Here is a 24,735-nt window from a genome sequence, read left to right on the forward strand (position 1 = left end):
CCCACCTCCCAATTGCATCACATTGAGCATTAGGTTTTCAACGTATGAATTTGGAGGTGGTGGGGGAGACAAACATCCATATCATAGCATATCCCTGCCTCTCAGTGCTCACAAGTCTCTGAGGGAGGTAGCGTTAGCACCTCCATTTTCACAATGAGAAAATGAAGACTTTGAGAGGTTCCATCACTTGCTCAAGATGGCATGGCTGGTGACTAGCACCATGTTCAAACAAGATGTGTCTCACCCCTAGGCTTTCTGCTCAACCATTTTGCCTGCTGCCTCTTCCCTAGTTCCAGAATAAGCTCCATGAAGACAGGAGCTATATGTGCCATATTGCTCTAGACCCAGTGCCTACATGTTGTAAATATGCACTTGGTAAGTGGGTGTTGCTAATAGCTGAAGTTGAAAGGAGCCCTGGCCGAGCAAGTATAATTGCATAAGGATGGACGTGGCTAAATGGGATAAGGGGAACAATGGGTGGGAGAAGCCTAAACCCCAGCCCACACTCTATACTCACCAAATCGAGCATCCTAGCTGTTGGCTACATCAACCTGGAAGAAGGAGCACCTTCTTCTAATTTGTACAATGATGTCATATGGGTTAATGGTAGCCTTCATGGAGCTTCAGGTAATTCAGACAATTGGGATCCTTAGGGGGAGCCCACAGCCAGTGACTAGAGGGATCGAGGTCAACACTTGGCATTCCAGGGTGGGCAATGGAAGTGAAAGAAAAAGCTGAGTAGTAATAGACACTTAGTCAAAAAGGAAATGCTGTATGCCTACAGCCAACAGAGGTTTTCTGTCCCATTTTTCCATTCATATTCCCCACATTTTTTTCATTCTTCCTTGTGTTCTCCATGGTAGAGCCTATACCGAAATCTTTCATCTCCTCTTGAGCCTCCTCTTTCTTTTTTGCCTCCAACAGATATTTATCATGCATCTGCTATGCCCCAGGCACCTCGCTAGAACTGGGCATAGAATATTCCAAACATAGATCTGGTCCCTGCCTTTGTAAAGCTTGCAATCTAGCGTGTGGGGAAGAACGGAGGATGGCCATTGAGCAATTCATTATAACACAAATATGCTTTTCAGAATAACAATCAGTAATAGTCATCATTTATTGAGGGATTAGGGCGCATCAAGAATTTTGGTGAGCACCTTTAATGCATTATCTCATTAGCCTTTACAAAACACTCCTATGCATTTTCTCCTTTCTTTAAGGACTTTACCCTGGAAATATCATCCTAAATAAGATGATGAGAGGTAGTTCAAGCTTTTTCTTCCTATCAAATGCCCCACTCATAATTCTTTGGTTATTTCATGTATTTTTCTGTATTTGCTTGAATTTTAGTGCCAACATTATCTCTTCTATCTCCAAAGATACGCCTGAGAAATTCAGCTTCCAAGACACTTTAATGTCCTGAAGTCACAGCTTTTTATTTCATAGCTCTGCATAGCTTTTGCCAGCTTTCCCCTTTAGTGTGCGAGTCACTGATTACCCTTCCCCTTGGTACTGAACCCCATCTCCTCCCCACCCCTCATTGTGTATGACTCATGCAGGACTTATTCCGTAAGAAATAACCCAAGTCCTTACCTCTAAAGCAGAGCCATCCTTCTTTGGCATTCTGTACCTAATGTTGAAGATATAGCTGTCATTAAAGTAGAATTTAGACTTCCATTAGTATGGTTTATGACTGTCTTCTTGCAACTTCCATATGGAAATATCATTCCTTTGGGCTGAGCCACAGAATGGAGACGAGTGGATGCTGTATTCAAGTATAGCATGTCAACATAACACATAAACCATTGTTGTTTACATGTTATGGAGACTGTACTGTTTTATGGGCCATCTTACTAGAAGAATTAGTGTGGGATCACTCTCCTGTATGATAGGGTAGCAGACTTGCCCCTGAATGAGGTCCCATGGTACGAAGAGAATTAGAAGGTTAGTATTTACAGAATGCATGACATGTACCAGACATTGTGCTAGAGACTTTATATATGTTATAGTCTTTATTCCTCCCCACAAAAAAATTTGAGAGATGATATTATGATTGCTATTTTTATTTATTTGTTTATTTGACAGACAGAGATCACAAGTAGGCAGAGAGGCAGGCAGAGAGAGAGAGGGAGAAGCAGGCTCCCCTCTGAGCAGAGAGCCCAATGCAGGGCTTGATTCCAGGACCCTGAGATCATGACCTGAGCCGAAGGCAGAGGCTTTAACGCACTGAGCCACCCAGGCGCCCCATGATTGCTATTTTTAAAGTTTGAAAATTGAATCCCAGTGAGGTTAAGCCATATTTCCAAGATGATTTGGTTAACTAGTAAGAGAGCCAGGATTCAGAATCAGACCTAAAAAGCACTGAAGCACTCCCACTTCCATTCCCACACCATCCTGCATTGATTTCTAGAAGACACCAGGAGAGAGTGGGGCTGGTGACCTGTGGGCCTAATTGGCTACATTTGTGGTTCTTAAAGTGTGGGGGGCCAGTCCATTAGCATCACCAGAGGACTAGGTAGAAATATGTTCTTGAGTCCCATCCCAGGCCACCTGAAGCAGATAATCCAGAAGATGGGGCCAGAAATAGAATTTATCAACTCTTCCAGGTAACCTAGCTAAAGCTTGAGAACCACTGGCCTACCTCATTCTTTGAATCTTACTGGGTATTAGTCACCATATTTTGCCTATCAAGTGAGAAGTTCAGAAAATTCCTTTGGAAGCAGGTGAGAAGATGCTAGCTGACTGAGAAATTCTTGACGTCTGTCCTGGTAAAGGAGAGGTATTGAAGTAGACCTTACTTGTGGGGTGCAGAGTGGTAGGACCTAAGAATGATTAGAGCCCACCATCAAGAGTATTAGCAGTTTTCTTAGAAAAAGGGGCATAGGATTGAGGAGAAAGCTAGTCAGAATGTTGTGGGATTTTCAGATTCAGAAAAGTGATTATACCTCACCCCCCAGGTTTTTTTTCCTTAAACACTTCTCTTTTAAATGCCAACTTCATCTTTCCACTAAAGAGAACCAAGAGAAAAAGTTTTGTCTACATTTGGGCTGATAAGGACAAGAGACTTTGTGGGGGTGGCTGGCAAGAAGATGGTCGACAAAATCATAAGATTTTGATCCTACTTTTCATGAGTCTTCTTCTCAGTAGTTTTTCTCTCTTTAATTTGTGTCTGTGTGCTGAATGTGTGTGAATGTGTGTTTTACATGATGAGGTTGGGGAAGTGGCTGTTGTTTGTGTTTTTATTTTATTTTCATAATGGTACCTATTCCTTAGAGGCTGATCTGGGGCTGAAACATGAAGATCATTGACAGGACAAGGATGACGACCCAGGCAAGGCAACCTTAAGGAATTTGGGGAACCTGGTCTTACATTTTACAGTAAACCCATCTATGGAACAGCACTACTTCATAGTTAACAAAGAGACATCTGATTAAAATCATATCAAATATAGCCTTGAGTTTAGAATCTCTCTCTCTCTCTCTCTCAAGGCCCCTCCCTATCTCTAAAGCCTTGGGGGGAGTTTAAGGGAGTGTATAATATCATAGAGGTCAGTCAGTCTGTCTCTGAGCTGTGCCCTGGAGAACTTTTTAACTGAATTATCCTTTTAAAGATACAACTGAGATCCTATTAGTCCTTACTCAGAATTCTTCAATAGTTCCACTACCTGCAGAGTAAAGTCCAAAATGTTCAACATGAGACACACTGCACACCCAGAATAACCTGATCCTTGATCCTACCTTATGCCTCAAGCACACCAGAGGACTACCCTGGTTGTTCCCTACAAAGTCTGGACTCTTTCATGCATTTTGGGCTTTACCTCTACTGTTCCCCGGATGGATGTTCTGCCGGTCTTTCCTCTTCTGTCTACTGAAATGCTGCTCATTTGTTGGGTCTGTCTGAATGCTGCCTCCAGAATGTGGCTCCTTCACTGATCATCCCAGGCAGAAGGAAGGGCTCTGACTTCCTCTCCCACAGCATCTCCCTTTGCTCCCAGTTTCAGCCCCCAATAGCTGTTAGGCAGGCAGGCCATTAAACTTGTCTGATACTCAACTTTGCTCAATTTGCATTCTTTCTAGCTCTGATGCTGAGCAGATTAAATGAGATAGTACTATACCATGCTGAACACAGAGCACTTAAAACTTCCTTCCTTCCCTTTCCTGTTCCTTTATAGTACTTTTCCACTCTGGCCATGAGCTTGATTCACTCTTAGCCTGGCTATCATGTCTTTAAAATGGAAAGGTCCTGAATGGCAGAGGTCATCTTCTTCAACATCACTTTCCCAGGATGCATTGCCCTGCGCCCTGCATTTAGACTGTCCTGCTGAGCCGCCTCCCGGATTTGTATTCACATGCTCTCCAGATCCACCTGACACCAACCGATGGTGACTGTCTTTGCTCGATTGCTGATTTACTAAATTACTCCAATATAATTTCCCCAGTAATGATGGGGTAGAGTCGAGGGACCACCCTGTGGTCCACTGTGTCATCGTTCACAATCTCTGCCCCTCTCCATAATGTGTATTACACATCTCCGTTTTTGCTATGCCTCCCTGCTTTGTTGACAGGCTCAGCCTATGACTTGCTTTGGAAAGAGGATTGCAAGTGGCTACGAAATACACCTGTCTAAGCAGAGGTGTTAAGTACTCCTGGATAATTGGTCTGGAGGCTTCTACCATAACAGCAGCATCTCCCAGAAAGTGGCCACTCCAACCTGGCTTCTGAACGAGAAGGTGGGTGAAGCTGAGCCCAGCTGCCTCATGGAGACTCACAACCCTTGTGTAACATGGAAATGAAAGAAACGCTGCTGCTCTAAGCCCCTTCAAAATGGGAATTGTTGCTGCAGCAAAAGCTACGTAGCCCACACCTCCAAATTCCCATCTGCAGGGTTGGCTCTGGGCCCAGGCATTCAGACTTCCTAGGCTCTTGCTCCTGAACTTCCCTCTGTCTCAGATTTGCTTTTATAAAGCTCCATACCTAAATGGCAGCATGTACTGTAACTAAATGTGACCATAAAGAGGGAAAAGTTATAATGTTGTTTCAGAAAATTGTTGTTCTCATTACCTACCTTATTGCCATATGTTCTAATCTAAAGCACTACGACATGGGGAATTATGGTGACACGAAGATGAAGCAATGTTCTGGCTAACGATACCCCCCAAATATTTATTCTAGTTCCCTCCCCAGCGGTACCCACATGCATAATTGATGTCAGCTTCCTCAATTAGAAGTCCAGGGCATAAAGAAAATGAGGACGAGGCCGTTTGCATTTCTGAAGCCTGACAAGGAAAGATTAAAATCTTTTATGAGTTCTCCCTTATCATCTGTGGAATGTGGCACTCCTATATTTCATTTTCTCAGGAAAAAATAGTGTTTGCATTATTTGGAGAAAATCATTACGAATGCAACTAGTCAGCAGCCGTGGTGGGCCCTGTTACATTACCATTTCTGAGTTATGTTTTGTACTTAGCTTTCTCTACAAACTCTTTTTTTTTCCAGATTATGGGTAAGGAAAGGGATAAAATGCAGTTGCTGTAGCACTACCTGTGCACTGGACATGGTACCTCGGAGAAGCACACCTCGCAAAGCAGAGATCCCTGGGAGATGGGAACTGGGGCCTCCAGGGATGGGAATCCCGGCCAGCAAAACCGGCCCTGAATTGCAGCCAAATCCCATCCTCCCTCACTGCTAATGTGGGCAAACTCTCAGAGCAGAGAAGTCACGCCAGACTGGCTTTTCACATGATTTCGTCCTATAATCTCAAGACAACGACTGCATTTCAGTGACATCTGTGTGGCGGTGCTGGAGAATAAGGATTAGGGCCCATACACCGAAGAGAAAGCCCCCTGGCATGGCAGCCACACGGAACTGGCTTCAGACCTCAGTTCTTCCACCGTTGGCTGAGTCACCTGAAAAACCTATACTCTCTTTCTGAGCCTCAGTTCTTCATGCGTCAAAAGGGACAATGATTGAAAAACAAACAAACAAACAAACAAAACAGGTTGTGAAGACAAGTGAGTGTAAGTAACTTACTAGGAACAAAAGACATTCAGCAAACGTTATTTACTGAATTACTTTATAACCTTACTTTATAATGAAAAGGTTTTGCTTTGCTGTCGTTGTTGTTTTTAGACAAGAGAAAAGCACTCTGTTATGCCAGAGCATATAATTACGAACTTACCTGCTTTCTCTTTCAGTAGTGACTTCCCAGAAGGCAGGAACTCTGTTGCTTTGTATGACTGCAACTCCCGTGCCCAGTGAGCAGTGTCTGGGTTACAGCAGTCACAGAGTTAAATGATTGGTGAAGGAGTGAATGAATGAGTGAAACTTCCCCATATACATTCTCAGATAGTGTTGCACTTCAAGTGCGAAACCAGGCGGGTCTGATGGCAAAGTTTGTGCTATTTGCACTCTCCAGCTTTGCACCTCGTAGCTGAATCCCAGTTCATATCGATGCCAGTGAATGGATGGATGGAGGATCATAAGTCACTGGGCTTCTCCTCTGCATCCTGGAAACCCAGTATCAAGCCTTATCCTCTCTCTCTCCAGGGTCACCAAAGACAATGAAGGCAGTGGCAGCCAGAGTTTGGCTGCTGATCGGGATTTTAGTGCAAGATGCTGAAGGACATCCAGGTCCTCTCTTCTTGCACCAACTTGGTATCTGTTGGGCTGATAGGAGCAAACTCAGTTTATGGCAGGTAAGGTCAGCATCTGAAACTGCTAGAGGAAGGGATGGGGTGGAGAAGTCATCCATTTGCAGACCTACGGATAGATGTTTTAAATATTCTGTTAAAGCATGGTCAGTTTTAGTAGTTCTAAGTCAGAGAAAGTGTATCTCAGAGTTGCTGCAGTGTCTGCCGGCCAGACCCCAGTCACCCTAGAAATAATTTATACACATACACGGAGCTGATGGTGCCAAGCATTGGCACGTCTGGTTTATGTGCTCCAGTAATGAGGACCTCAATACATTTTTAATTAAAAAACAATTGATAGGGTTGAACCTATAAATCTCTTCTTGCTGAAGGGAAAACTTACCAAGAGTTTCAGTTTTGTAGAATGGAGGTAGAAAATATTTTTGGCCAATGAACAATTTTTTAAAAAATTTCTTTATCACTGTGCGACTGTTCCCAGATTTTATGATTGTTTTCTCTAAAGGTAATATTGTTAACTTACGGCCAAGGCTGGCCCTATGTGGTTCGGCACCAAGCAGTTTCAAATGGGAAGTTAACTCACTATATTAGAAGCCTACTTAGAACGTTATGGAAGGAAAGGAAAGCTCATGTGGGAATCTGAAGACTGGGATCCTCTCTCTTTGGTCACTATAGTCACTCATGTCCTCCCTTTATTAGAATTACATAGTCACACCTTGGCCATGTGACGTGGAAGCAATGTCCACTATGATGGATGGAGTATATTTCTTTGAGGCCCTGATTTTGGAGCTCAGCCTATGTGATTTGATTTAGTTGATAGCATGTGGGTGGAAGCTAAAGAAAGCATTTCAGTACTGAGTTGAGTTCTCAAGCAGCAACACATTTTTCTGCCTGCCTTCCTATACTCCAAAGTTGCACTATTAGAAGAACATGCCCCTGGCCCCTGCTGATCCAAGGGTGAGAGATGTGTATAGTAGACCTGGACCCAGCCAGAAGCTTGTAGCCAAACCCAACAGAGCCCAGCCACAACCAAGTTTTAGAGTGGTTCATTACACAGCAAAACCCAACTAATATTCCGATAACCAATAACCAGCTAATCCCAAACAAGACCTCAGTTTTCTCCTGTGCAAAAATATAAGGGTTAAGCCAAATGTTCTCTAAGTTCTCTTCAATGTCTCTCCAAATTCTAGAACTTAGTGTCCATAATCAGTAACATGAAATCCTAGAAAAACCTCCTTTAAGTGAGTGCTATTGGTTGCTAAGGAGAACTAAACCAGAAAATGTGTTTTTGTTTATTGTTATTTGTTCTTCTTTTAAGAGCAGGTTAAATTAAATGTGAGAATACAAATGCTCTGATTTATAGCTTATGATAATTGTCTACTTTGTTAACTCACAATCTGAACCAATGTATCTTCTATGTTGGTTGTTAATTCCTCCTCAGTGAATTGCTGTACTTAAAATAAATACTTTTTTATACAACAGAAATTCATAAACAACATATAAAATGCTTGTGCTTAAAAGAACACATCAAGTTTGGTTAAAATAAAAGTCATTCCAGCTTATGAAGACAGTGATAATTTCCAATTTGAATTTCTATTAACAATTAGGAAATATTCTAAACAATTATACACATTATATTATTTAATTCCTTAACAGTTTTTTATTTTTTTATTTTTATTTTTTTAATTTATTTGACACACAGAGAGAGATCACAAGTAGGCAGAGAGGCAGACAGAGAGAGAGAGGGAAGCAGGCTCCCCGCTGAGCAGAGAGCCCGATGTGGGGCTCGATCCCAGGACATCGAGATCGGGTCCAGAGCCGAAGGCAGAGGCTTTAACCCACTGAGCCACCCAGGTGCCCCTTCCCTAACAGTTTTTTAGAGATGGTATTATTTTCATAGACAAGGTAACTGAATCCCCAACATTTAAATGTCTTTTCTCAACTTACTGTCTTGTAAAAATTAAAGGCAGAGATTTGAATGTACATCTGTCTGACTCCAGACCTGAAGCCTGGGTTTCAGAGTCCTGTTCAGAAACCTCAGCCCACTGTCAGGTGCAAAACAGTTATTTCTGTGAGATAGCTATATCTTTTGTTGTAATAGCTTACACTGGTTAACTTCTTTTTTTTTTTAAGATTTTATTTATTGGGGTGCCTGGGTGGCTCAGTGGGTTAAAGCCTCTGCCTTCAGCTCAGGTTATGATCCCAGGGCCCTGGGATCGAGCCCCGCATCGGGCTCTCTGTCAGCAGGGAGCCTGCTTCCCTTCCTCTCTCTCTGCCTGCCTCTCTGCCTGCTTGTGATCTCTGTCTGTCAAATAAATAAATAAAATCTTTTAAAAAAAGTGGGTTAAACCAAAGGCAGAGGTTTAACCCACTGAGCCACCCAGGTTCCCCTACACTGGTTAACTTCTAACTATATATTAGCTTTGAAACTTCTGAACATCTTTTCATATACGTGTAATGGGTAAGTTTCACATCACAAACTCCAGTGTGAAAAAAATGGAACTGTCTTTGAACTGTTAACTTGTACATCAAGTCTGATTTCCACCTGATTAGAAACCCCCCACCATCTGGAGATTTTTGTACGATCCCACAAAATTAGAATGAAACATTTTGGGTATACATTCAGCTATATTAAGAATTCATCCCCTAGTTTCCTTTCTAACTGAGTGCCATCTAATATTTGGAAGAGAGGCAGGACCTATGAACATTCAAGGGGGTGATAAAGTAAGAATGAGGGAGAAACATCACATTCACTACTCACTGCCCTCCATCCTCTGCTGGCTCAGGATACTGCTTTATCTTTGGTCATTAGTGTTGAGTGTCAGGGAATCAATGGCTTCTGTCCATGGTCCTGTAGTGATCTCTCATTATCAGAACTCACAGGCAACCTCTCTGTTCTAATCCTATCAGGCCTCTTCCAGTCTACCAGGTCTTTCTCAAGCATCCAGTCCTTTCCTGGGAGCTCAGAAAATTCCATAGGTTCCATTTGGCTGCCTCCAAAGAAATCTGGAAGGCTTTTTCAGATTCAACTTTGTTGGACATGCCACATCACCTTTCTGTTTTAGGACTGTTGCGTGGGGCATGTGGCCATTCTCCCATGACTCCTCAGACTTACCAGAATAATGAAGTGTAACTCTACTTTAGTCTGAAACCCCCTGGTCTTTCAGAGCGTGGCCAGCTGAGGAGCTGGAAAAACACTAGGCCCCTTGTCAACTATCATCTAATATCTCATCATTTCTCCCCCCACTACCCCAGTCCTTGTCTCATTGTCTACATCCTCCTCATCCACCCCCCACAACTTTTTTTTTAAAAGATTTTATTTATTTATTTGACAGACAGAGATCACAAGTAGCAGAGAGGCAGGCAGAGAGAGAGAGGGGGAAGCAGGCTCCCTGCTGAGCAGAGAGCCCAATGTGGGACTCGATCCCAGGACCCTGAGATCATGACCTGAGCAGAAGGCAGCGGCTTAACCCACTGAGCCACCCAGGCGCCCAACCCCCCACAACTTCTATCTTTATCTTCTCTCCGTGATTGGATAAAATGCTCTTCTGTTCTTTTTCCAGTCACTTGTTTATGGTATGCACTTTATGCCATGGTTCCTTCAGGGCTTTACCTCTGATGCTTAAAAGGGTCTGGCTCTTGCAATGCAACTGCTATAATTTTAAAAATCCATTTAGAAACTCAAAAAGTCCAGGACGTTTATTTTTCTTTTCTCTTTATATTACTGCTCTAATCAACTTAATCTTCCCTGGAGCAAAGGGTGCCACTGACTTAATAGAGGGAGAGTTCCAGAGTGCCTTGTGGAGGTGAGGTGGGCATTGGGGGTGGGGAGACTCTTGGGTAATAGCTCAAAAGAGTCATAGGCTGTAAAGGGATGCAGATGATAGTGAAAGCCATAAACACTCAATTTCTGAGGCTTCTCATTCATTCATTCAATAAATATTTGTTAAACGCTACTACATGCTGTCCTAGCAACTACATAAAGAACAATAAGCAAGGCAGACAAGGCTGTTGCTTTCTTAGAGCTCTTGCACTCTAGTTTGGGGAGATAATGAACAAGCAAACAACTGTATAAGGTAATTAACATAGAGTAATAACGACTGTAAGAAAAGAGCGGATTGTTGATCAATAGAGAGTGTTGATAAATAGAGAGCTCCTTTAGTTGGCTTGGGTAGGGAGAATCAGTGCTGGAGTTGAAACCTGAATGATGACAAGGAACCAGCAATACAAAGATCTAGGTTCAAACACACCAGGGAGAGAGTGCAGCAAGTGCACAAGCCTCTAGTTGGGAAGAGTGGGATCAGGAAGAAAATCAGAAACGTGCCTGGAGCATCGTGAATGAGAAGAGGAGGTAGTGGTGAGTATAAGAGGGAATCAGGGGTTGGATAATCACCTTGCTAGCTACAGTGAAGAGTTTGAATTTTATTCTAAGAATAAGACAGGTAGTCATTTTAAGACCACAAGCACAAGAACAACATGATTCGATTTACTTACTTTTTAAGATTTATTTAGGGGTGCCTGGGTGTCTCAGTCATTAAGTGTCTGCCTCCGGCTCAGGTCATAATCCCAGGATCCTGGGATTGAGCCCCACGTCAGGTTCCCTACTCAGTGGGGACCCTGCTTCTCCCTACCCTGCTTACCCTGCTCGTGTTCTCTCTCTCACTGTCTCTGTCAAGTAAATAAATAAAACCTTTTTTAAAAATTATTTATTTGAGATAGAGAGTGGAGTGAAGGGCAGAGGGAGAGAGAGAAACTCAAGCTGACTCCACAATGAACATGGAGCTCCAGGCAGGGCTAAGTCTCATGACCCAGAGACCCAGAGATCAGACCTGAGCTGAAACCAAGAGTTTGGACCCGTAACTGACCACACCACTGAGGCACCCCCAATTTACTTTTATAAAACGTTGTGTTGACTGGTTAGGAAATAGACTACAGAGAAGCAGGAGGGGAAGCAAGGTAACAGCACTAAGGCTTATTCATGGAGGGGGGTTATGGACATTGGGGAGAGTATGTGCTATGGTGAGTGCTGTGAAGTGTGTAAACCTGGCAATTCACAGACCTGTACCCCTGGGGATAAAAATACATTATAGGTTTATAAAAAAATAATAAATAAATAAATAATTTAAAAAAAAAGTAAAACTGAAAAAAAAAAAAAGAGCCACATTCAGGGCTGGCTCTCCACCCTAACAAGGTACCCTATTTCATCCGCTACAAGGGAAGCCTTCAGTTTCTCCTCACTCACCTTCTGAGGAATGGTCACTGGGATGTAGCTACCTGAACTTCAGCTTTTTCTGTTCCTCTTGTATATCCAACTGGAGCCCTTAGAAGGAAATCCAGTGAGTGTGTGCTCTGTAGACACTGGTTGGAGACTGCCATAAATTGAATTCTTTTATCTGATTTAAACCGAAGCTTTCCAAAGTTGATGGCAGGCAGAGTGGGGGGTGGTGGGCTGATGGTCATCTGGAGAGGACTCTTCTCCCCATGCTTCATTGTTTCCCCTCCAGCACTTATCTTAGTGCTAGGTACAGCTCAGGGAATCAAAAACTATTTGTTGATACAGGGATTGATTGATTCTGAAGACTTGAGTACATTTGTAAATATCCTTTGAGGCTCTTGCATCCCATTGGAGTAGAGTATCTCATGTTTTATTCAGTTCTTTCCCAATATGCAAATGTGCAGGTGTCCTGATGGCATATAGATAACATCATTACACATACACACTCACACACGAAAGAAATGACTGCTCACATAGAAGACACAATTAGAGGAAGATTGTGTTTGAGAAATCTATTGGGGTTTAATGCAAGAATGACTGGATGTGTTCCTCGATGCTGGTGGCCTCCTTCTGCAGGGCAGCCTTCCCTGCAGGCTCCACAAAACAAGAAATATTTAAGTTAGACAGCTTGATTTAGAGCAATAAAGACTAGAGAGCAACCAGGATATTTTTGAGTTCTAGCTCTACAATTCTTAGCTATATCATTGTAAGCAAGCCACTTAAGCAAACCAAACTTCACCTCCAGGTCTGTAAAAGTGAAATAAAAATATTTGCTTTGAATAGCCCTTAAGATTGGAATGAAGCACCACCATCATGTAAATGGAAATAAGTTGCAAACTGTGAAGTGAAATGTGTGAGTGAGTTACAAGCTAGTTTCACCACGGCAGCAGTCACAGTCTTACAGCCCAACCCTGCAGAGCTGGAAAAAAATAAGTCCATGTTTTTAAAACTGTGGTATCAGATCACTGGGTCCATTTCAAATTGCTATAAAAAGCATATAATTAACTTTCAGTATTTTACATTCCTTGACTATTCAGCAACAGCTGTTTCCATAGTTCTTCTGAGTATTTGAGTTTTCCTCCTATTTTATGCCCCCTTTTTTTTCAATAATTAGATGTCCCCATCTCTCTTATTGAAGAGTATGTTGATGCTTTTTGATACTATTTATGAAGATGTAAGAAGTCACTTTTGTTCCTTATTCACATTTTCCTATTTCTTATGTATATTATTTGATCTTTATTTATTCCAGGGCTTTAAAATATCAAGATTGTGTGTAGGTGCCTCAGGCCCATAGAACAAGATATAATGTTTTTAAAGGGTTGTCTTCTTTTTATTTTGAAAATTAAAGGCATGAAATAAAAAAAAGTATAACTCCTTTGACAATCACCACCATATTATAAAAGTGAGACCTTTTGACATAAAATAAAGATTGAATAAACTGAGCTTACAGAAAATGACTTCTTTTGATTGTTAACTTTGTTTGAATTAATATTTTGAACTGCATTTTTATATAAATAGGATTTTCTACATGGTTTAATATTTAAAAACTAAAAAAGAGAATATGGTCAAATTTTTCTCCCCTTTGATTCCATAGCTACTTAGCCCCCTTTCCCACAGGCAAGTGTTATCTTGTGAAGACTTCTGGAGACTTTATGTATAGCTGAATGTGTGTGTGTGTGTGTATGTGTGTGTGTTCTAGCTCTTTACTACACAAATGGTAGTATGCTCAATACACTATCCTTCCCTTCTCTTTTTTAACATAACATATTTTAGAGATTTCTCCTTATCAGCCCATAGAGTTCCTTGTTCTTCTTTTTTTTTTTTTTTTTTTTTTTTTTTTTTTTTTTTTTTTTTTTTTTTTTTTTTTTTTTTTTCTCCCATAATTTTTTTTATTTTTTTTTTTTTTTTTTCCCCCTTTTATTAATTTTTTCAGCGTAACAGTATTCATTCTTTTTGCACAACACCCAGTGCTCCATGCAAAACGTGCCCTCCCCATCACCCACCACCTGTTCCCCCAACCTCCCACCCCTGACCCTTCAAAACCCTCAGGTTGTTTTTCAGAGTCCATAGTCTCTTATGGTTCGCCTCCCCTCCCCAATGTCCATAGCCCGCTCCCCCTCTCCCAATCCCACCTCCCCCCAGCAACCCCCAGTTTGTTTTGTGAGATTAAGAGTCATTTATGGTTTGTCTCCCTCCCAATCCCATCTTGTTTCATTTATTCTTCTCCTATCCCCCTCCCCCCCCATGTTGCTTCTCCATGTCCTCATATCAGGGAGATCATATGATAGTTGTCTTTCTCCGATTGACTTATTTCACTAAGCATGATACGCTCTAGTTCCATCCACGTCGTCGCAAATGGCAAGATTTCATTTCTTTTGATGGCTGCATAGTATTCCATTGTGTATATATACCACATCTTCTTGATCCATTCATCTGTTGATGGACATCTAGGTTCTTTCCATAGTCTGGCTATTGTAGACATTGCTGCTATAAACATTCGGGTACACGTGCCCCTTCGGATCACTATGTTTGTATCTTTAGGGTAAATACCCAGTAGTGCAATTGCTGGGTCATAGGGTAGTTCTATTTTCAACATTTTGAGGAACCTCCATGCTGTTTTCCAGAGTGGTCCTTGTTCTTCTTTATGGCTATATAACATTCCATCATATGGCTATCCCATAATTTATTTAACCAGTTTCTTACTGATAGATATTTAAGGTGTGATCATCCACTCACTCCAGAAAACAATCATCGGTGCTTAATCTTGTATAGTTACCATTTTGATTCATGTGAAAGTTTGTATTTGGAATAAATGTCTAGCAGTGAAATTACTGAGTCTCAAGGTATGTTCATTATTGCCAAAAATGTGGGTCCAATTTATACTCCTCCACAAAGGTCAAGAGTCTGTCTCCCCACACTCTTATCCAGATAACAGGTTATGAAACTTTTGTATGTCTGGCTATATGGTAAGTGAGAAACGATCTCTCTTTGTAGTCTTATTTCCAAGTCTCTCTCTTTTTTAAAGATTTATTTATTTATTTTAGAGTGAGTGAAAGCACATGAATAGGGGGAAGAACAGAGGGAGGAGAGAATTGTCAAGCAGACTCCCTGCTGAGTGAGGAGCCAATGTGGGGCTTGATCCCAAGACCCTGAGATCATGACCTGAGCTGAAATCAAGAGTCAGATGCCATCTGAACCACTCAGGGGCCCCTCCATGTCTCTTAATGTGAGTGAAGTTGAGTGTTTTTTCACATGCTCAATAGCCATATTTTTATTTTCTTTCATGTGAACTGTGAATTCATATGTTTTTATCTATTTTTTTTCTTTTGGGATGTTGGGTTTTTTTTATTATTGATTTATATTAACTCTTTATATATTAGAGAAATTGGCTTTCTATCTGCAGTAAGATTTGAAAGTAATTTTTTTCAAAGTTTATCATAAAATTTTTGATTGCATATGGTGCTTTTGCCATAAATATATATTTATTTCTAATTTACTGTAGTTTAATACATCAGTCTTTCCTTTTAGTTCCTGAGATTTGCAATGTGATTAGAAAGGCCTTTAGCATGCTAAGATTACAAAGCAAACTTTCTTTGGTTTCTTTTAATACTTCTATTGCTTTGTTTTTCACCCTTAAGTCTTTGATCTGTTTTCAATTTATCCCATTATAAGACTTGAAGCATGAATCCAACTTAATTTTTTTCCATAAAGTGACCCAGTTTCCCCATAAAATTTATTGAATAATTCATCTTTTCTTACTGATATGAAATGGAAATTTATCAAATACTAAAGTTGCCTACATCGCCAGACCTATTTCTAGATTTCAAATTCTGTCTCACTGACTGCCAGTTTATTCATGTGCCAGAACCAAAATTTTAATGTTTGCAACCTGACAAGTTTGTTTAATATCTGGTAATGCCAGCCGTTCTCGCTCCTTTTTATTCCTTTCCATTTTCTTCCTTTTCTTCATTCTTCTTTCCACTTGAGTTTCAGAATCAGCTTGTCTGCTTCAAAAATCAGATTTTTTGAACTTTTAAAAAAATTGGGATTATGTTAACTAATATGTATCTCTAAGGAATAATTGATAGTCTGGTGATGCTGAGTCCTTTCATCTCAAACACACAATGTGCCTATCACTTTGTGCGAAGTGTCACATATCCTCAGTAGCATTTCTTGCACACTGCGTGTGTGCACATGTACACATATTTCTTATTAAATTTACTACCAGGCATTTGGTATTTTTAAAACCAATTGCTAACTGCATCTTTTCTTCTATTGGAGCTTTAGCTAGCTGTTTTTAACCTAAGAAAGCTATTGATTTCCTTCCTTTCATCTCACTGAATTCCTCTGTTTGTAATGGGTTTTTATTATATCATATGCAATTAATTAAAATGTTACAAGTTCCTTTTTATGTTGTATGCCTCTACTTCCTGCCTCTTCCAGGATGGAGTTTGCTGGTATTTCCAGATGATAGTGAAGAGCAGTGGTGACGTAGGACATTCTATTCTTGGCTCTGGTGCTTTCTGGTGCTTCTTATTAAGAACGATGCTGGTTTTGCAGCTGAACGATGTTTTTTTACATTAAAGAAATTCCTCTTATTCCTATTTCATGAACTCCTCCTTTCATTTTTTCCTTTTTTTGAAAAGCAAATCTGGGATATAAAGTGCCTTTTTCAGTACCTATGGAGAAACGCATCAGATATTCTCCTTTGCATCATTAAAAAAAAATGGTGAAATATATTTTCAAAGAACCACCTTTCTCTTCCTGGAACAAATCTTATTTTGTCAGAGTCGCTTATATTTTTTATTTACTTAGGGTCCTTACATTAATATTGATACATAGGATTCAGCTACAGTTTTATTTTCCTGTGCCATCCTTATCAGGCTTTGGTGTAAATTTCATAAAAAGATTATCCTCAATGTTGGGAAGGCTTCCTTCCCACCACCCCACCACCCTGCCTGTGCTCAGGAATGATTTCGGTAAGATTCATTTTGTTCTTTAGACTTAGCGGAATTTTAAAAACTGGATTTTATGCCTTTGGTGTACTAACTCATGTGTACTAACTGGTCTGTTTAATATTTCTAGTATATTTTCAAGTACAGACTTCATTTTACCTGTTTTCCACTTCACTTGTATAAAATTGGGCTCAGCGATTTCTTTTAATTTCCTCTATATCTTCAGTGCTACATCTTATCATTTCTTATTTTGCCTATTTGGCTTTCTTCCCTTTTTTCTTGTTTAGATTAGCCAACAACTTCAATGTTTTATTTTACGGCAAAATCAGCTTTTGAATTTATTCATTCCCCTTCCAATTTCAACTCCCTTGCCATGATCATTTTCCCCCACCATTTCTTGACTGCTAGGTCATGGTCCAACTCCTGTCCTCCTGAGTTCTTGTACTTGGGTGTGCTCCTGTTTCATAGAAATCCTTGCTTTAAGTTTGGTTGTTCCTTTTTTTTTATTTAGGCAAAATATTGGACCAGATTTTCAGGTCCTCCTTTCAGATTATTCATCTCTGAAGGAGATGGGGTTTTGTTTGTTCGTTTGTTTTTGTTTTTTTCTCCAAACCAAAGATTTGCTGGAGGTTTATGTTAAGAGAAGTCAGGGCCATGTCTGAGGTTAACCAGAGTCTCCTCTTGACTAGAGCCTTATGTGTGAGTTCTTGATCCTTGATTTCTCTGTAGCCAAAGAATAAACAAAGATGTATGGATTTCCACAGTTCAAGGTCAGATCCTCAGCAAATAGCTAAGAAATAGCTGACTGGTCTCTGTGGCTCCTTGCACAGCGAGGCTCCGCTCCCCCCCACCCCCCACTCCTCCCACCCCCTCACCCCAGCGAGTCAGGAGCCTCATGCCTCCCAGACTTCGCTATTCACTCTTATGATGCATCACCTGTGACTCTGAGACCTGAGTCCTCCTCATCCTCTTTCAGCGTCCTCGCCTTCGCACCCTGTCCCGATCCCCTCTGCCTCAGGCAGCACTTGCAATCACTTCAAGGTTTTGACTTCAGCAGTCATCTTGCTCCATCGGAAATCACATGTGTGTGTTTATTTCCCATTTTTGTTGCTTTGGGAGAATTTCTGGGAATAAAAAGAGAGCGTGCTGACTTACATGTTACCGTGTTCACACTGGAAGTAACTTTTTGAATACCTTACACTTTAAATTACATTATTCTCTTTACATTCAATTTTTAAAAAATTACTGATGACTACTTTTAGTGAAAACTAACAAGTCAATATGCATAAGTAGTTTAAACTCCAGATCTATATCCTTTATTAGTATTAGGTATCTAGGCCAACACTTGATATGCAACCCCTCAATATATAGGTGTTGAAGTAATGAATGTGTGCTACAAGGTACATTCAACAATTCTTCCAATCCAGGGATTGGACGCTGATGCAAATACAGCCTATAAACGTGCTGTTTGGCCAGAACGGTACTTGCTAGGCAGGATGAGCTCGTGGCAGTTTGTTCTAGTCCTCCCTACGCTCTGTTTGCTGTTCTGCCGGGCTGCTTTACACACACACTTTATCTCCTCGACCTCTAAAGATACTTGACATTGGGACCTCTGCAAATATTTAATTAATTATGTCAGATCACATTATCTGGACATTCTAATTTTTAAAAAACTGTTATGACACACACACACACGCGCACACGCACACACACGAAATCTAGAGATTTGCAAAGTTAGAGTTGGTCTAGAGTGGGAATCAGAATTGTGCTTGAGAGGTTGGTTAACCCGTCCACACCCCCAGGGGAAGACAGCACTTTGGTAATTAGAGGCTTCCACCTTCTGAACTAAATATTGCCCCTTGTGTAGCATGCAGGAGAAATAACCAGTACCGAGTGGTACCCAAGGGCTATCAGTATCTAATTACAGTTTCTCATCTTTCTGGCATGATCCTGTCTAGAGATCCAAGAGCACAGAAAGAGAAGGAGGAGCTCCATATGTCCCTCGAGGAACCCATGTTCCGACCAGTGATCCATGCCTCTTCTTTCTCTAGGAAGCTCAACCCAATGGCTTGGGCAGTACTTGAGGGCATGAAGTTTTCCTCAAGGTTTAGATCCTCGGCGAAATTTCCTTTGAAGTAGTTCCCAAGAGAAAACTTTCTGAAACAAGGTGAAGACTCCTTGCAGCCCTGGCCAATGAACTCATATTTACCCAATTCTAGGGGATTCCATCCCAGAAACTGGCAGTATAACCTGTCGACTGGGTGGATTCAGAGAGGTGGGAAGAACAGGAGAGAGGACCCAGGATGGTTATCTGATTCTGTCACCTGGATCTTTGTATTCTCTGAGATCTAAGCAAGACGTTTAGATGCAATCATCTAAGCAAGATGCATGAAGTTGAATCTCAATCCCCACTCCCTTGATTCTGATCCTACGAGAGTCATTTTCCAGTCTCCTTTAGCAAATATGAGACAAAAATGATCCACTGAGACTGGAGTAAAGATATGCCCTAGGAAAATCCTCCTCAGGGCAATCATAAAGGCCAACAGGTCTCTAGCCCTAGCTTTTCTCTTCTTGGGCATTGTTCATTCTTAGCTTCCATGGAGTAAAAATCCATAGAAATAAATGGAGAAATCCATGAAAAAACTGAAGGATCTTAAAATCATCTGTTCCAATCTCCTCATTATACAGAGGAAATAGCAGAGCTCCAGTGAAGAAATGTCCCCAGAAATCACCAAGCTTATCAGCCACTCTTCCCAAAGTAGTACACTGCTTGACTTTGCCAATCCTATCAACTTCTACAGTGCATATTTCATGGTACCAGACATGATTAGAAAGAGAGAAAAATAAGACAAGTGTCTGCTTTTAAGAACTTTAGGGTAGGGATGCCTGGATGGCTCACTCGGTTAAGCATCTGCCTTCAGCTCAGGTCATGATTCCAGGGTCTTGGGATGGAGTCCCACATTGGGCTCCTTGCTCAACGGGGAGCCTGCTTCTCCCTCTGCTGCTCCCCGTGCTTGTGCTCTGTCTCTCTGGGAAATAAATAAATAAAATCTTTAAAAAAATTGAACTTTAGGGTAATGGGAAAATTAGATAATTTCAATTTAGTGTTTAAGTGCTATAAGTGATGCAAAATTTAGGGATATATTTTCTCTCTAGAATAGTGTATTCCTTTCAAATTTTTAAAAAATTTGTTTCTTTAAAGAGAGAGAGTGAGTGAGGGAAAGGACAGAGGGAGAGAGAGAATCTCAAGCAGACTCTACGCTGAGTGAGAAGTCTGACGCAGGGCTGACGAAATCAAGAGCTGGATGCTTAACCAGCTGAGTCACCCAGGAGCCCCTAGAATAGTGCATTATTAATCTTTTGATCACAAATAGACAAAGAACACTCAGACAACTTTATTCTTATTGCCGTGCTCACCATATACTGACGAGAAATGCACATTTCTGATGCTGCCTGGGCTCCTGACGGTGCTCTTCAGGAGTGCGAGCAATTCTGGGTCCCCGGTTTCTCGTGGCTCCCTGGAGCCCATTGCCACATGTCTGCAAGGACCCTTGGGTGAGGGCACAACACAGAGCCAAGGGAAGAGTTTTGAGTCCTTGGGCAGAGACAAGGGTCCGTGGTGCTGTCCAAACACAGCTAATGTTTACCTTCTAGGAACATACAGGACAAAAATTTCCCAGTCTGTGTACAGAAACAAATTGAGAAAAAACAAAACAAAAAACAACAACGTGGATTTAAATCGAGACCTTTCACACAGCAATTTGTCAGCCATTCATTGTTCTGTCCTTCAAAACATGGCCTTTTTGGATGTTCTCTCAGCATAGTCCATGAGCAATGCATCCAGGTCATTTGCTTCCCAGGGAAGGAAAACAATCTTCACTGGATGCTAAAAGGACAAATTAACCCTTTCCCTGTTGGGGATTTTTAGAAGCTTCCTCAAACAAGAAAGCAGTGCACATAACAGACTATCCACATAACTGGGACACTGAGTTCCACAAGAGCTGTCAAGGTTATTTTGACCGAGGTCCTAAAAAAAGAAATTGGTGCCCCAATGAACGGTAGGAAGACATACTTACTGGAGGAAAGGGTATGAGGAAAGAAACAAAGACATAAAAGAGAATGGTAGGTGGGTGCCATGAACCAACAACTTGATTCTAAAGATGGGGAAAGTGAGACATAAATCCTATTCAGGATATGCCGAGAGCAGAGGCCAGTGAGGAGCGAGGTAGATGCAGAGCCCAGAACTTCTGACCTCCTAGCCTGCCGTGCTTCTCCATGGCACACTGCGTCTGATTTCACACCTCTAAAAGCTGAAGCATTGGGCTTTAGAGCGTTGGCCAACAAACAAGGGAGGAGGACACTCATAAGCAGGTACCTGCAACGCTTTTGTATTTTTTGCAATACTCTACCATTGTGAAAAACCCTTGTTACAAAAAGCCAGCTTTTTTTTTTTTTTTTGGCAAGTTTGATTAGAGCAAAAGAAAGTGCTGAATTTCCAATATGCAAATGAAATTAAAGGCCACCCAGGGATGAAGGCGCCCTACAGGAATGCTTTATCGACGGCTTCAAATTTACCCAAATAACAACCATTTTTAAAAAAATAAATAAATAAATTGAGTTACAATCCCCTTTGTTCTTCCCCTTAGGAGTCACATGTTTTTCACCTCTAATTTCATATTATTGTCAGAGTGGTGCACTGTGCATTATTTATGGATGGAATATCAAATGAAGGCAGCTACACTAAGAAACTAGAATTAGATTAATCACAAAGTGTGTGGATATTAGCCATTTGCCCTTTAAGTGCTTACTTTCGGTGGGTGTAAACAGGGAGTAGAATTTAATTTTCTTGGTTAGTATTAGCGGAAAATATATAAAATATTCTATGTCTTTTCTACAGTTACCCCTACAGTATATGTGCAATAATAACCTCCCCAAGGAAATCTAAAGTAGTGCAGGCTTCTGGGACATATATTGACATTAGGGAGATTGTATTTTTCAAGGACAGGAAATTAGGTGGTTTAGAACAGATCTTCCAGGTCAGCACTGTGGTCCTACCTTAACTGGGTGAGATTAAAAATTTCTAAACAAGTAACAGACTTATTAAGCCCCCTTGCATGCTTTCTAGATGTGCTAAAGCCATTTCCATGTAAATTTAAAATTGTAATCCAGTTAAGATCCTTTAACTCCAGTGGTGGCCGAGATCATGGCTTTGGGTCTCCCAAACACTTCCTTGCTCAAAATGAGAGGTTGTGACATTTAATCAAGGACATTGGCTTTGTCCATGAAGTTGAAAGAAGATCAACAAAATATTAAATTCAGAATTCCTATGGGATTTAAGGGAAAACATAAAATGTCAACAGCTCTGACACATCACTCCTCATCCCTTTTCCCCACATGTCTGTCACTCTCTGGAAAGTCTGGGCAAGCTCTGCAGGACAAAGGGGCATCAAAGAAGCAGTCAGCAACAGTGTAGTGAGTACACAGTTTGGAATCTAGCAGACTTTGTGTTTGACACCAGGCTTGACCCTCACAGGTCTCAAAAGCTTGAAAATGCCTCAGTGTTATCATCTGTAAAATGGTGAGAGATTGCCTACCTCCCAGTTTCCTTGAGAGGATTAAATAATACTTAAACCTCTGGATACACAGCAACTGTTTAATTACAAGGTTTTCTTACAAAGCATAAGGACACAAGGTAGCTCAAACTTTTAAATTAGAGTATCTTTATGTGCTGTAGCCATGCTGAGTGTCTTCTGTGTCATAACACAGTGACCCTCTGACCATCTACAGCTAATCTGTGGCAGGGCCAAGATTCCAGCCCACGTGACCCAGCCCCTGAACGTCAGCACTTAACCATGAAGCTCTGCAATGGACTCTCCACTGAGTAGCTACCCACGAGCAATGACCCAGAACATTCCATGTCTCCATTTACCCATTAAAGAATGTGAACTGAAGAAAGGCAAGCTTGTCCCAAAGCTCCTCGCTTCTGGTATGCTTCCAGACATAACCGTGTGGGCATAAGGTGGCTAACAAAAGTCCTCCACACCTCCCTGTAGGGCCCATTCCCAAACTGACAGATACTTGTGGTGTTCTAACAAGCATCTTAAAAAAATAAAGAGCTAAACCTGAAGTCACCATCTGTGTCTGAACAATTTCTAATCCAAACAGGAAGTGCTCATGACTAAATGAAAATGCAGTGATAGTTAATAAGTGTTGGTTCATTTGAAGCTAATGTGAAATCGGTCCAGTAAGACTAAAGTGTACAAGTATTAGGTGAATAAACCCACCCAAATCTCTACCACTATCAAGATGACAGTCTCTGAAACTCAATTTCCCCTGATGATCAGTCTAAATAAGATAAGGTGGGAGTTTAGGCTGACAGACTTATCATGGAACTTTAAGATACATTGTGAATTGGTTCATTTATCTACAGAGACATCAACAACCTTACAGTCTAAAGCAGAGATCAGCAAGCTTTCTCTGGCAAGGACCTGGTAGTAAGTATTTTAGGTGTGGCAGGCCATATACTCATCATAGCAACTACTCCACTCTGCCGTGTAAAGTGAAAGCAGCCATAAATGTGAAATGTGCAAAAAAATGTATATGAATGCGTCTCAAGAAAGCTTTACAAGGGGCACCTGGGTGGCTCAGTGGGTTAAAGCCTCTGCCTTCGGCTCAGGTCGTGATCCCAGGGTCCTGGGATGGAGCCCCGCATCGGGCTCTCTGCTCTGTAGGGAGCATGTCTGTCCCTCTCTGGAAAGTGAGTATTTTCCAGCCTGCCTCTCTCTGCCTGCCTGTCTGCTTAATTGTAATCTGTCTGTCAAATAAATAGATAAAATCTTTTAAAAAAAGAAAGAAAGCTTTACAAAAACGTGGGTGATGGGCTAGATTTGACCCACATGTCATAGTTTGTCAACCCCTGGTCTAAGTCACCATCCGCTTTTACCTTTTTCAGATTCTGTACTTATTTCTTCACTACGAGTGTTCTCCGGTCCATTCCAAATGGATATGCCCCCTCTTTGTTTAAAATGCTTCCATGCTGGGGCGCCTGGATGGCTCAGTGGGTTAAAGCCTCTGCCTTCGGCTCAGGTCATGATCTCAGGGTCCTGGGATCGAGCCCCACATCGGGCCTCAGCTCTGCGGAGAGCCTGCTTCCTCCTCTCTCTCTGCCTGCCTCTCTGCCTTGTTGTGATTTCTTTCTGTCAAATAAATAAAATATTAAAAAAAAAATAAAAAATAAAATAAAATGCTTCCATGCATCTTATTGCACTTAGATCAGAAGCTAAACTTCTTAGCATGGCATCCAAGGCCCACATAACAGAGCACCTCCTAATCTAGTGTCTGGTATCTCATACCTTGCTCACATCAACTTAATGGCTTTCTTCTTATTACTTTTCAGTGTGCTACCTCAGGTCCTTTGCACAAGCTGTTTCCTTCCCTTCAAGGTCTTCTTCCCCACTTTCTGCTTCTCTGAGCTCCCAATCCAAATGATGTCACCTCTCATACCTCTCATAGCAAATTTATACTTTTCCTTCAGAACATTTAATTAACAGTAAAATACATATTTATGTGATGATTTGTTTAATGGTCATCTCCCTTACCAGGCTGAGGGCAGAAATCAGTCATGTTTGTTTCCCTTATTACAAGCTTCTGACATACAGTGCGTAACCAACAGTTGCATGTTAACTGAACAAACACATTTTTTATTTCTTAGTGTTTAAATAACTTCATAAAACTCAATCATCTTTATTCAACTTCAAAAAAGTCAAGGGCAATAGGATTTTTTTCTGTATTACACGTGGAGAAACAAGCCAGCTATGATCAGACATGTCATCAGGAGATGTTTGATTATAAATCCAAGC

The sequence above is a fragment of the Meles meles genome, chromosome 17 (genome assembly GCF_922984935.1).
Source record: "Meles meles chromosome 17, mMelMel3.1 paternal haplotype, whole genome shotgun sequence".
In the NCBI taxonomy this organism is placed as follows: domain Eukaryota; kingdom Metazoa; phylum Chordata; class Mammalia; order Carnivora; family Mustelidae; genus Meles; species Meles meles.